This window comes from Macrosteles quadrilineatus, unplaced genomic scaffold (assembly GCF_028750875.1).
Source record: "Macrosteles quadrilineatus isolate MER2022 unplaced genomic scaffold, UCM_ALF_1.0 Scaffold_9__3_contigs__length_116548681, whole genome shotgun sequence".
Lineage (NCBI taxonomy): Eukaryota > Metazoa > Arthropoda > Insecta > Hemiptera > Cicadellidae > Macrosteles > Macrosteles quadrilineatus.
Genome location: NW_026542602.1, coordinates 101,383,077 through 101,398,169, shown reverse-complemented (window position 1 = coordinate 101,398,169; position 15,093 = coordinate 101,383,077). Strand labels below are relative to the sequence as shown.

Genomic DNA, 15,093 nt, shown 5'->3' with positions numbered 1-15,093 from the left:
GTTCGTATACACAGTACGGTCATACAGTTTCTCTAGCACTACATCAGTTCCTATGGAAAATATCAGTATTGTCTTTTATATAGGACATAATTCAGCCGGTGGATTGCTTAATAAACTGTAATAGTTCCACTTCAACATTATTCTGATTGAATTATTAAACTTTTCTTTGAACACGGTTTTTTTCACACGAGAACAAACAGTCTAAAATTTTAACTTATCGACATTATGCTGTGTATTTAATATTGGAGGAAACCTGAAGACATCGAGCACTACAAGAGAAAGGTTACTTACTTGGAAAACTTATAGTACGGCTGGATCAAATCAAAGCTTTTAAAAATCTTACTTTCAGCAATAAACACGGATGTCTACAATACATTGTAATGTGTCCTTTAATACTATTATTGAGTTTCTCGTGTAGTCGAAAAAGTAATATTCTTCACGAAATCAATTCCCACAACTCAAAACCTCTATTCAACACAAAGGAATCACAAATTCACGAACATAAAACACTTTACAGAGGACGTTTAAGAACCCGATTGTACTCCATTTGCACCAATCAGTCTTCTGTTTTCACTTAGTTTTTACCACAACACCAAGCTATTCCGAGGCTTCCATTGAATCTGATTACTATAATGGATGTTTTTCCAATTGCAAGAATTTCCCGGTTTCCCACTTTCCCTTCCTGTCTCGACTCCCAGATGACTCACGGAGGGCGCCAGCCAGTCGGGAAGGGGGAGAAGGGCAAGGGGAACTGGGGATTGGGGGATTTATGTTTAGCTATTTGTGTACGTGTCTCGAATAACACTGATGGTTTCTTCTTAGAGTTCTTGTGTTAGTTTTAGGGGAACAATCGCCAAACTAGGATTCTGAACGTGATTGCTGTACAATACTGGACACAGACTACATTTTTTACAGAGATCAATATTTGATAACTTTTTTAAGGGTAGTTAATAAAGTTTTTCACTAAAAAATTGTTTAATCGATCTCGTTGAATATCTGAGTGGTAAAAAGAGCTAGACTAACTTACACGTTTCACATTTCGATCTTGAGGAAAGTCAGAGATGGATCAAAATTGCTTATGTTGATTATCAGGTGTTAAATTAATAATTCTTGCTTGGGGATCAGCTCAACTTAGCCAGTAACAAGGATGTCGTCTGGTTCATTTAACACTCATCTCCGCCTTGAACACACACTATCATGTTTCGCCATAGCGTGGGTTAATCCTATAACAACTGCAGATGAGTGTATTTGCCGTATGTTAAAAACTATTAGGCTTTTTCTAATTTTATTTTATACTATTTAAGGTGCTTTATATTGCTCCATAGTGGCCGTGTTAAGTCTCTTTTGTATTGAGTGTTTAAGTGTGAATACTGTGGCATTACAATACTTCCTTAGTGCAATACTGCATTGTCATGATCGCAAGCTGATATTACGAATAGAATGGGACCCAACGAATGAAATCGATGATAAATCGAATCATTAAAAAATTAAACTTAACATAGTAGCGACGTTTCAGGTGAAAATTCTTTAATGCTGCTGTGTCTCTGGACATTTCTCACTACCATTTCCAGAACCTTAGTCCCAAGAGGATGACTGTAGCTACCCTTACATTTACATACCCTCTAAGTGTTTCCATCGTCAAAGTGATTCATGTTATATTCATGATAAGTGATATTCTCAGTTAATAAGATCGATAAACATTTACAAAACTATCGACAGTGCTTATTTCAAATCTGAAATTTAGTTCTGTAACAATAGCAAGTAAAAGACTGGAAGATTGAATGAACTAATATATTCTCGATTTCGAGCAAATGTATAGTTACCTACTATTTTTTTTTATTTTGAACAAAATATTGACATTTTAAAATCACTGACAATGCTAATTTCTTAAAGTAAACTATCTTATTGGTGTACACAAGAGCATAAAATGAAATATATGTATTTACAAAATACATAAAAGTAAACATAAGGTATACTGACAGCTGGGTTACCTGTAGGGTGACGTACGCAGCTACTACTAACTGTACACTGTACTGGGGACCCACAGCTTACACACGGCCCCGAAAATCAATGGGATAGCGCGCGCGCCCTTACACGCCCGTCCCGGTCATCGTACGGGCCAACCGCAACTAAAAATTTGGAAAATGAATACTGGATAAACAATCGTGAAGATATGGACAAAAGACTTAGGTACAAAAATTCCCACAAACCAACGTATTCGAGACAAATAAAAAAAATAAATAAATAAATAAAACCTACGCACAAAACTCATTTTTTATTTGCTCTAGCTCGTTAACTGCAATGTATTTTTTAGGCGAGTTAAGAAATCTAATTAATGTATTTAAGCTTAAATTATTTCCAAAACTCTTAAAAGTCTATGAACCTCTACGAGTCTACGGTAACCTAACGATAGTTAACTACATCTTTCAATCAAAATAGGGTTTCGTCCGAGTACAGACTAAAAGAAGTATTTGTACCATGTAAAATGTAACGTGTGAGTACAAAGATTACCCTTTAAGTTAAGATAATATATTTGTAATGTAAGTTTATACCAGTTTATACTAATCGATATTTTACAGCAAACCCTTAAGTTAATAGAGGAAGAGTGGCATTGTGCTACGTTGAGTAAATATGGGTGAGGAAACAAAATATATAAATCATTAACTTAATGTCGAGATTCCAACTGTGTAACTAAGGTAAGGTTTAGAGTTCCGCTTTATTGTCTGACAGCTGTACAAATATGTCACGCTACACGAAAGCAGCACTCTGACGTGTGGAATGCAAATCACAAATGTTAAATTTAACATTAAAAAATCTCAACCGTTAACGACCTAAAACGTACGTTAAAAATTAAAACCCTACAATTCGAGGTTAGAGCTTTCTAATTTCTACCACAAACGTGTAAACAGATTATGAAATTCCCTCCTAATCAGACCGTCTGGCCACCCTTCTCTTGCCAGATTCCACCCCTGAATCAACCCGCTATAAAAATAACACGAATTCCGACCGTTTAACACCCGGGCCGGCCAAGGTGACGGTGCGGCCGACCTTGGCTGCGGCTACTGTGTACGCTACAGTGGGTCTGCCGAGGCATGGCCACCTCGGCCGGCTACTGGAGGATCACTTTCACTGGAGATGGCCGGGTACACGACCAACGGGAAGCGGTGGGCAGCGAGCAGCGACATTGGCAGCTTGGTCAAATAATGTCCATTGTATATTGAAACACGTCCTTAATAGGTACGATTCAATTAAACTATTGGACGAACGCTGTATAATTTGTACACATCGCCAATACGCGTAGGCGTTATAAAGTTATTCGAACAAAGCAGCACCACTGGGTAAAAAAATACTTCGAGGAAAGAAAGCGTCAAAATTGTATTGCACAATTTGCTATTCTTTCTCTGTCAACATGCTAAGAGCTAGCATAAATTACAAATAACAGCCTACTTATCATTCCGTCACGACTAACTTAAAAAGGTAAACATTAAGTGTTCCAATTAAATAATTTTAACATCCCTCTATAAGCAGACGAATTAAACGCGATAAGTTGCATCTAGACACGTAAACCATTAGTTGAATTCAGTCCACGTGCAGCCTTTAGAAAGATCCGTTTCTTTTTAGACATACCTTACGTGATACCACCTTGAATGCACTCCACGTACCGGTACTTACAAATACGTACCTAAGAGATAGTACATCCTTACACACAAACCATTCCTAAATACAGCCCTACTCCTTACTAGGAGTACAAGTCTTAAAGTCAAACGAGATTCACCTAAGGACAGACCACGTACAAACCTGAACAGATTAACCCATGGACATACCACATTCAAACATCAACATGAGACAAATTCGCTAAACACGTAACAAATTCTAATTAAGACAGTTTCCCTATAAATAATCCGCAAACAAAACCCAAAAGTAATATGGATATACCTTCAGTCACGACATAAAAACTTCGAGGGATATATTTCCCTATCTCTCCCCACGTTCAGTCCCCAGAGTTGACGGACCCCAAAAAGCCAGGAAACAAACAAACCGTAAATTAATACAGACCAATCATTTGCCAGACCTCGTAACCCCCCCCCCCCTCTCCATGTAAGACAGATCCTCCTATAGCCAGACCAAGTAAGACAGATTCTGACACCTATTTCCGTCCAGCTGGTTGATTTATCCCTGTTTACTTAAACCGCTTTTATTTTAAACCTGAAGGTTAAATACCTCGTCGGCTGCGTCCTACTCGTCAGTCGTACCTTCGTAACTGACTCAAGGCCCGAGGCTTAAATAGCTAGATCTAAATACCCGAGTTTATATCGTAACTAATCTGCTTTATTTATTTTTTTTTTTTAGATAAGACACTACGGGGAGCCAGCCCTTGTATATCTCTAGCCCTGTATGTATCTACAAATGGAGGATCGATATTCCTAAAGGATTGTATACCGCTGTAGTACTTTTTAACTCAAATCACCGAACCTATGTGTTGTATCTTTAACTGAAAATGTATACTGTTCCATTATCTGATGAGCCCTCATGAACATTTATGGGTTTATCTTTCCTCGAATAATATTAAGAATAGAGAAGGGTTTTTGCGATTTTTACCTCTCTTAGATGATTAATTACTCCTTTCGTGAAATCACGTCACCGAAATCATGTCATTTTAACAATATCGTCCACGCGAAACATCGATGCACGAAATCGGAGACAATAAAATGGCAAATCTTGACCTTGGGTTTGACTCGCAGACGTTCTATAAATAGATGTGATAAGAGATTAAAATACGTAATCAGTATATTGTTGATTTTGTAGAATAGGCCTAATAATAGACGTTAATATTTAGAAATTTTTGACAAATTATGTTTATAGTATTTTTAAGAAGTGTTTAAATATAAAACACTATAAGAGCTAATACTACGCACAATGATTCTGAATGATACCACTTTGTTTAGCCAACATATAGAATACAAACAACACAATAAATGGTGTATTGCCATGAAAGAAAACACAGCCGATATATTCCATTAGCTCCACTGTCCACTATTAATACCACACATAAAGTTGTTTAAGAGGCCATAATAAATGTTCCACCGGAGTAGGAGTGCACATTTCAAATGTTTTCTGATATTCTTTTATATTTTCTCTTGAAATAGGTTTAAATAATCTCTAAAATAAAAGTTTAGGTGAACAATGTGGTATATTGAGGCAATTGTCTGTTATTTCGAGACTCGCACTCCACGCAATAGTATCAACTATCAACTACGTGGGAAACCCACTTCACAAAATCCAGCAATACACATACAAAAAGTATGATTATTTACTACAACAACCTGGATGCTTTATTGTTTTGTGCTAGCAATCTTAGATTATTTTTTTTCTACTCAGGATAAAGAATGTTATTTATTTCCGAGTAAAATATAGAATCCCTAATATATATTTTTTTTAATTACCTAGGCTCTCATAAACGTGGTTCCTTAAAACACGAATGTCGAAATTTCAACAACCTTTCAAATACGTCTTATCCACTGAGCTTAGGAAGTGTTTAATAGCCAATGAACCGCCAACACCCTTGTCACCCAAGTTTCGAGTTTTCCAAATCAGTTCGGCTTTCGCCAATTCGGAGGCGTCCCGTTACACGAGGCGCTAGGCGATCGTGCAGACCTAAATTACCGTCTTGCTTTACGCGAGTCAAGCGTCAGTCCGGCCTTGGAATTCCATTGGGATTGGTTAGCCATTACCAGACGATTTTGGGCTTAAAATACACCGCGGCAACAAACCGGGCACCTCGGAACATGTGTTTACAATACATGCATTACCACATTATTCTGCGTTACTACTTAGCTTCCAATGAGTTAGATCCAATACTTTACATAAAAAACGTTTTCATATGCCGACCGCTATAAAGCATATGTAATACAATTCACACAATTGTCTGGAAAGCTGAATTGTTTGCTCGCCGTGAAATCTCGGTCTCGGGTTCGAATCCAAGCGAGATCCAATAGTCTGGACCCAGATGCCATTTGCAATTGGGCTTATCAATTTAATAACTATATCCAACAAAAGGTCGACATTTGTGATAGTAACAATACCATCAGGGTTTGTGCTTTGAAAAATACAAAGAATGACAATGACACAAAATACCACAAAATAATTATTAAAAATAACTTAATAGCAGTTATAATAAAACATTGATCACAGCTAACAAATCTTCGATTGTAAATTATTTTATTCAACATTGTGGTTGGCTACATTAGGCTATTCAACAGTCATTATGGGGTACAGTTTGTTCAAACGCAAAACACTATTGTGTAATTTACAAATTTTTGTTTGAAATTATATATACACGTATGTCTAATTACTACCTCTGTATCTTTGTGTGTACAATTCCAACTTAGTCCAATTCAATTATGAACATTATAGCTGAAGCAACAGCCAACAGAACAGCAATTAACCAACCTATAAATTCAAAATTAAACAATAATGGAGAATGGCATAGCTCAAACAATCCGTTGTACAAACAGTGCTTTGTCAATACAAACTACTGTACTGAAAATCTGTTCTTACCTCTACCAGTTAGCGTTACGTCATCCATGCTAACACCACTACAGTATTTTCATTGTCAGTTTTCTATCGGGAAAATTCTTACCCCACTCACACTAAAGTATCAATTGTACCGAATGAAAATGTATGTAGCTTAGATTTGGTTAGGAATGTTTAGTTGGTCCTAACCTCTCTCAAGTCAGGAGGGCATGACCTATTTCGACCTCAAACTGTCATTTCCAATATGAATGATGGGATCAACGTCACTCTGGCAAATGTCCATCTCTACTGGTAGAGAATTATTGAGTTGACAAGGTCGCTAACACTAAAATGTAACAGCTCGCCCAAGAAAAAAACTGATTAAAATATTTAAATTTGCGTGAATTGTTAACAAAATGAACATAAATAAGTTTAGAAATTGGACTTTAGTATGCTGGAAAGTTGTGAAAAGGTAAAATGAGCACAAAATATTATAACCGAACCTCCCCACCCCCCCCCCCCACAAATCATAGAATGATTTTTTCAAGGTTATTATGAGGTTTTGTTTTTTATATTTTACATACTTTGTAAATTGTAGCTGCGACCGTTTTGGATCTAATATAATTTTGAACTAGGATAGAAGACGCAAATGCCAAAATTAGGGCTTTATTAGAATATTGAAGTCCAACCCATTCACCTACAGACGAAGCAAAAGATTTCGTATTCAAAACTCTTAAGATCGTCTATGAACTTCACTTCACTACATTCCAGTTAGGATTTACTGTTCGACAAGGAGGCTGTCAGGACAAGTAGGCGCGCCAAACCACTTTACAAGTATAGATGTTTCAGAGGAATCGGCAATTCAACATTTTTCCCAGTTTGACCAGGAATGTAGTTCAAACTAGCCATAGGACACATGACGCCGTGCTGGCGCTGTACAACAGGCGGCATTCACTACTCACTGCGCGGCTGACGGCTGTTCAATGGTTAAAAGCACGGGACATCTGACCAAGAGTCCTTAAAAAACACAGGATGAGGGAGGCGTTTGGCTCTAATTTAGACCTCCCTGAGTCTGCTAAAGGCGTCATACGGCAGTAAATTTTATATGATAGTGTGCATTCACAGTAGTCCTGAATGCAGAGTCACAATTTGTCATGTGTTCATGAACACCTAGTCAATAATTAAATATCACTCAAAAACTTCACTAATCCATAAACCACTATGCATACTGCACCAAAGTGCACAAAATGTTTTGAAAAGCACCTTAACAATAATTATCAGTATCAGACAATTCAAATTAAATTTTTATTATAAGACGAAAATGTAATGTTTACATCACTGATCTAATTGGGTCAGTAGCCCAGACAGTGTTGATACAACGATTCAAGGCCCGTATGGTACATCACGATGGAGGCACTGGGACAGGTGGATTCCAAGCCACTTTCCCTGGCTGTCTTACGTCACCAGAAATGACACCAATCATTTTGGCGCCCAAGTAGAAAATAATGATGAAGGGGCTAAATTAACCAGTAAATTATCCAACGAAGACCAAAATGTAGGTCTAAAATATTGTTCATTCCAACCTCTCACTTTGATGGTTGGGAAAAGGAAAAAGACCTAGACCTAATAGTATAGTATAGCTCGATGGCTAAGTGAATATGATGATCGCCTTGTTATCAAAATGTTGCCGGTTCTATTACAAGGGAAGTCAGTAGCTTTTTGATTATTCAGGACTCGACCCAGCAGTCATTTTTAATCGAGATTTTAATAAATGATCCTGTCTAGAGAACCAACTTTAATTCATTAAACTTCTCCTTAAACTTCGCACCCTGGCGTGTCAGCGTCATTAAATTGAAATGTAAATAAACTGTATCAGCAATCTGACACGTACTTTCTCCCATTAGCTTGTCAACAACCTTTATCATGGAGAGCGGTAGGAGTTTATCTAGGAAATTTTATAAGGAAAATCACAAAAGATGCATTTTTACGGCAATGGAGAGTTGCAATATAATGTTTAAAATCATAAGGACCATGACATACTAATTTGAATCAAAACCGACATTTTGTTGGAAAACCTGACTTTCCGTTATTTTATGGGGTTTTGTATAGGAAAATATCATAACTTACAATAACTTTTGAACTGTAATTTCAACAGCAATGGGAGTTGTACCATTTTGTTCATAGTTTAAAGGGCTACACAATACTACAGTAAATGTTTATCATAAACCATTGGGCCATTTTTGAGACACTTAGATTTTCTATTAGTTTCTTCTATTAGTTTATGGGTTTTTATGGGAAAATCACCACATTCAATATTTTTTTCCAGTGGAAGAAAGGTGTGTCGCAAATGCAATTGTTATAGTTTAATTTTTTAAATGTCTACTTTTGCTCATGACAAACAAAAGGTGAAAATGGGAGTTTATGGACAATTGGGTTCAGTTTTAGGTGTTAAAAATGGCTTTAGAAAGTCACCAAACGGCTTTAAAAATTCAAAATTTTCCCGGGGGAGGACCCCCTGACCCCCCGGCTTTATTGAGGGGTGCTCCACAACACAACCCTCAAGCTCCCCGGGAGCCCCCTCCTTGACAAGGTCCTAAAACAGTCACTAATCATGATTGGTTCATGAACTCGTTTGAATAAACGTAGGTTTACATGTACGATATCATATGCTTATATGCTTACACATAAGCCTATATGTATAAATAGATATGATATATTATGATAAATAAATATATTAATGTGTGAATATATTACAATATTAAGAATATTTATGGTGCTTTATGGGGACCTCAAAACTAAAAAATAAATCGGTTCCAGATCAGATCTCACCATGAGACCTACGGTCAGCTTATTTCCTATATGAGAAATCCTCTTAAGTCAATGTTCTGCCTTAGCCTTATTCACCTACTTTATTTCCACACCATAAAGTAGGTTATATGAATACACTTTGTATACAATGTTTGTTGGCATGTTGAAGGCTATTTACCGGTACATTACTAGCAGTCGTCCATTGAGCTACAAGAGTTCCAGTGGTACGTTACAGGGCCGTGAGCAGGTGAGGAAGTACACGGTAGACTTCCCATGAGCACCAACCAACCTGACACGACAAACCTCTCTAACCTACAAGCTTCTTCCTCCTACAGGCAATATTCCCACGATTTATAGCACCTGAGGGTCAACATACTCATGTACCGGTACTATACAGTATCATATTATAGGCCTACTTTCCAAGAACTGTGTAGTAATATTGAGATTCTTAAATAAATTCCAAATTTAAACCTTTATTAAGTTAGCCTATATCACAATTTAAATAGGCCTTATTTTCTCACACAACCTTATTTTACTGTTGACTGTATCTCTAGAACAATTTTAAAAAGCCATTAATTATCAGGGGAAATTATTAACCAAATAAAAAAAAGATTTTACCTTAGTGATTGATCCAACACATACCAATAGATTTGAAAAACTATTCAAAACTTTAATTCAACCAACTCTCTTGTGTGATTAAAAAGAAAATTTATTTCTCCTGTAAATAACAAAAAAGATATTATTAGAGCGCACTTAAAGAAATTTAAAAATGTGCAGGTTTAGGGTTTGAAAAATCTGTGATTTTATATTTCTTTTCTTATTTTATTATAGTTAGAGGTGCATTATGAGCTGTAGTATTCAACTGAGAAGATGTTTCACCCATGATTAACACAAAAGACAAAAGATGTCAAAGCTTTGAGACAACAGATATCGGTTGAGTGCATTCATTGGTTTCCAGAAGTCCAATTAATTCAATTCCTTTGATCGATAGGCTACAACAAGCAGAAAATTTGGTTTATTGTTTAAAAGCTTAGCTCTCATGATATGTTTTCCCACCAAACTTCTCTCGTTTTGTGGGAACTACTATACTAACAAAATACCCCCGCCGCAGCAAACCTGCAGACTAAGCGAATTTCAACTTGTCTGATTACATTTTTACTAAAATATTTCGACATATTTATTCCCTATATTTAAATAACATAAGATTTAAGTTAACAAGTGCTTAGGTTTGCTGCTACGGGGAAAGTAAAAGGTGTTTTTTGACCATACATCAATAGTATAGGATGAAATAAATAAATTTGCCAAATTTTATCAACATATATCTATAAACAAGTAAACTACAACAATTTTCATTTTCTCTATAAGAATAACATGGAAATTTTAAATTACACTATTTTTGAATTTTCTCCGTGACCGTTAGACATACAACAGCGCTTCAATATACTAAATTATTTCTTTTTTTTAAGCTCTACAAAACAATTTGGAAAGAAATTGCAAAATTGTTTGCTCTATAAAACAATTTGGAAAGAAATTGCAAAATCTTTTTTTTTTAGGGTCAAAAATGGGAAAAACCCATTTTTACCACATAAAACCCCCCATAAGCCCCTGTTCCCATGGTCCGATTATACTGGATCACAAACTCGTTCAAATAAACATAGGTTTACATGTTTGTACCAAATTTCATCAAAATCGGATCGTTTTTGCTCGAGTTATCACGCTAACGGACACACATATATATAAATTTGAACTGATGGTGTTCTTGGCCCCTAGGGACCTCAAAATGAAAAATTAAATCGGTCCCAGGTCCAGGTTTTACCATGAGTACTATGGTAATAGCTTATTCCCTATATGGGAAATTGGCTTATAAAAAATGATATATTGTACTGTAGAAATTGCAATTAGAGATTGTACACAGTACTGAACCAATCTAAAATTTTGAATTGCAAACTAAGCCTATTTTAATACAAACTAATTACCACCAATTGGAAAAAAAACTTGAACACTTATGATAATAGAGAGAGCATCCTCTCAATTTAGTCACAATAATGAGAGAGGGAGAGAGAGAGAGAGTAATTAATTATAATTGGCGACAAAGTGATGCTGGCACAGCAGGTTGAATGAATGAAAACTCATTACACTTGAACTGGGGGAATAAGTGCACTCCTTATCCTCCCCCCACGCCCTCCTGTACAGTAACTCATAAGACACACAATCGTTGAATATTTACCCCCTGAACATTCATGGATAAAAATTATCTAATATAACACACAGATTATGAATTCTGGAACTGATATTATTATTGTTTATAGGGCAACACAAAATAAAGAAACAATAGACAGGTATTTAATACCATTTCTGATATTGTTTGTTAGTTTAGCTAAGATTTTTTCAAGCAAATCTGAAAATGTAGCAATGTAGCTTAATTTTATCATGGCTGAATTCACTTAAATCAACATATTCATTAATTATCTGGTTGCATTTGGATACGTTTAAGATTTAACTGTGTGAATCTAATAATTACAAATAGTTGGACAATAATTAATTTTATAACATGAATTAGGTAACCAATTTAGTACTGTATAAACTAAAAATAGCATTTCTTACAGTAGTATAGCGCAAAAGAATGTTACAAATTACAACTCAAAACAAAACCACCAAATTTAAATTTGTTGTTTAAGTCAATTTTAACAGCCTAGACTGTCTTATGGATGTCACAATATAGACCTTGAGTATAAATGGATCTGTCAAGAATCTCCAATTGTAATCGTTCTGCACTTATTGATGCAATTTGACAGATAATATCCAAGTGTCAAAGGTATATTATGCCTACAGCCTTATGATTAGGCGATTAGTGTTCCATAATGAAGCCTATTTTATAAATTCCATACGTTTAATTCACCAATACTGTGCTGGCAACTGTTAGGCCTATGTTTATTATTCCACTGACTCAGTTGTACATGTAGGCTACAGGTGCAGTCGACCACACCCATTACATAATCAGATTATAGGATCGCTTTAGGTCAATATTTAGTACTAGGCTACTATGTTGATAATATTCTCCTAATTCAGAAACCATAAAAAAATATAAAAGTTTAAACTCGGAAATTGATAATTGTTTACAATGTTCAGTGAGAAAATTCAAACTAATATTGTTTGGTTGGATTGTTAAGAGATACAAGGCTAAAATTTAAATGTAAAGTACTGTATTGAAATTGGAAAGGTATTCAAGCTTCACCTTAACTCATACCTTGATCCGCCGAATATTTAATTATGTTAAGTTAATTAATTTTTGTGAAATACATTTTTTTATTTGATACAAATTCACTTAGTGAACAAGATGGTATCTTCTTTTTCACTTTTAAATGTAGCCACAGAGTTGTATATTGGTTAATAATTTAAAAGTCATTTTTTCTGTTTTTTCATATATTAGTACCGGAGTACCGGACCGAGCCTTGCTCTGTTGTGGTTAATTGGGTTTAATAGTTAAAATAATACCATGATTAGACACATTTTATCATTTACAAAACATAGTTTTATTACAAACCAAAAACATTTAATCGCCTGAAAACAATTAAACAACTGTGTAATGTGTGCCCACCCGTTTTTATAGATCATAGCATTTAGATTATTTGCAGTACTGTGCCGTATGAAATTGACTTGAGTATAACATTTCATTTTAATATCAACCATAGATACTCCTGCTCAAGATGATCAGTCTGTTGTTCATCATTTTGCACGGCCATAAGATCTTAAATTATTTCTCTCCTTTTATTCTTCGATGCGCGACTTTATCAGTACAGTTCACCTTTGTACTGTACTGGCTTGCCCCATGCTTTGCTGGATTCCACGCACGGGCAGTTAGTCTATGTGGACGGGCAAATGCAAGGTTAAAAGGGGCCGCCAACCTCTTTAAAAAAAAAATCAAGGGCTGTAGGACAAAAACTGGATTTTTGCCAGCCTTGTGACCAACTCCAATCGATTTCTCATGGCCAAATACCCCATATTAAAGAAAAAAAATCAAAAATCCTCGGACATAAAAAAGGTTTTAACGTACATGCGCTTGTTTTAGATTATAGGAATGGGATCTGATAGGATTTGGCTGAGCTGAAAGATAATATTCAACAATGTTTTTTTATTTGTATGTGCAAAAGAATACCTAACTGAATGTGCACATTAATAAGTTAGCTACAGTAGTGAAAATGATATTTAATTAATTTGTGTAAGTTAAGTTAATTCTTTACAACTTGAGCACTACTTAATTAACGCAACAATTTAGTTCTTAGTGTTTAATTGGAAATTTACTTATTTGAAATGTAGCACTTTGAACATAATACCTAGGTTTTTTGTAGGCCTACCTTTAAAACTAACAAGCCTTTTTTAATTCCAAGCATTGACATAGGCCTAATTAAAACGTCTACAGTGAGGTCACAGACAAGACTTCATGTGTATTACCTAATATACATTCCTTTCCGATTTTAAAAGCATTGCAAAGTCTAGCATTAAACAAAAAGATGTACGAGCATTGTACGAGGGGCCGAGTGATCGTTAGGACAGACACCGTGGTTACAATTAGCTACTTGAAGGACCATCCACTCTAAGGGCCTCTTGTAGTACACCTCGTATAAGAGTGTGCGTACAACCTCTTTCATTATTCTACGTACTCAAAAATGCCACCACCCACTACGACAAAGTTGAATCAGCACTTCTTTGAATTTAAATTTTCATCAACTTGGAAGTTTGTTTAGGTTATAACTTAGACTCATACAGTACGACTAACAATAGGCTGATTATATGAATTTGTACTCAATTGCAATGTCATTAAAACAACGCAACTATTAGCCTAAATCTAGTTTTTAGAATTACCTACTAAAGTTTGTTGGAATAAATCGTTCTCATTACTAAAGCACATTGATTTCACTAATTACGGTAGCCTACTAAAGTTTGTTAAAGGAATAAATCGTTCTCATTACTAAAGCAAAAATGATCACTAAAACTGTAGCCTACCTAGATGTTTGGTGTGAGTTTTTTTTTCTTTTTTTTAATGTTTCCTGTTCACTAACATTGACTACAGCAGACATTTCTAAACTACAGCAACCGAAGTAATCAGCACAGTTAAACAAATAGGTAAGTTTTTCTTCATTTTTCCAAGCCAAAGTCAAATAACAAGAGTTTGATAATAAATATTATAAAAGAGGTGAACTCCGTTTTTATCGACTGTTTAAAAATAAATTTTATTATTAAGTAGGGCCACACATATAAAATCTATATACCCTACTGTATATATAATACTCGTATAATACTGTATATATAATACTTTAGTGAGTCGGTGGCTCAGTCGGTAGCGTCGCGGACTTCGGGCCCAAGGCAGCGATGTCGTGGGTTCGGATCCTGGTCACTGCCGATAACATTTTATCAGTACAGTTCACCTTTGTACTGTACTGGCTCACTCCTTGCTATGCTGTTAACGATCCACGCACGGGCGCTTAGTCTATGTGGACGGGCAAATGCAAGGTTAAAAGAGGCTGCCAACCTCTTTTTCTAAAAAAAAAAAAAAATAAAATAATACGTGAAGCCAGTGGCGGTCTCAGGGGGGAGGGATGGGAGGGATATATCCCCATCCCCGAACCCCCCACCCCAAAATAGTTTATATTTAATTAGCTAGGCCTAACATACTATTACCTTGAGCATATTTTAGAGCTCAAATACCGGTACGTATAAAAATATGTTTTTTGGGATTTTCCATACTCCCAGACCCCCGGGAGGTCACCCAAA

General features: G+C 35.7%; 1 protein-coding gene across 2 annotated transcripts in view; it reads right to left on the bottom strand.

Annotated features, from left to right (window-relative positions):
* The window catches only part of LOC129004166 (tyrosine-protein kinase CSK-like), a 45,318-nt gene that overhangs the window by 26,620 nt on the left and 3,605 nt on the right, over positions 1 to 15,093 (bottom strand). The window lies entirely within an intron of this gene.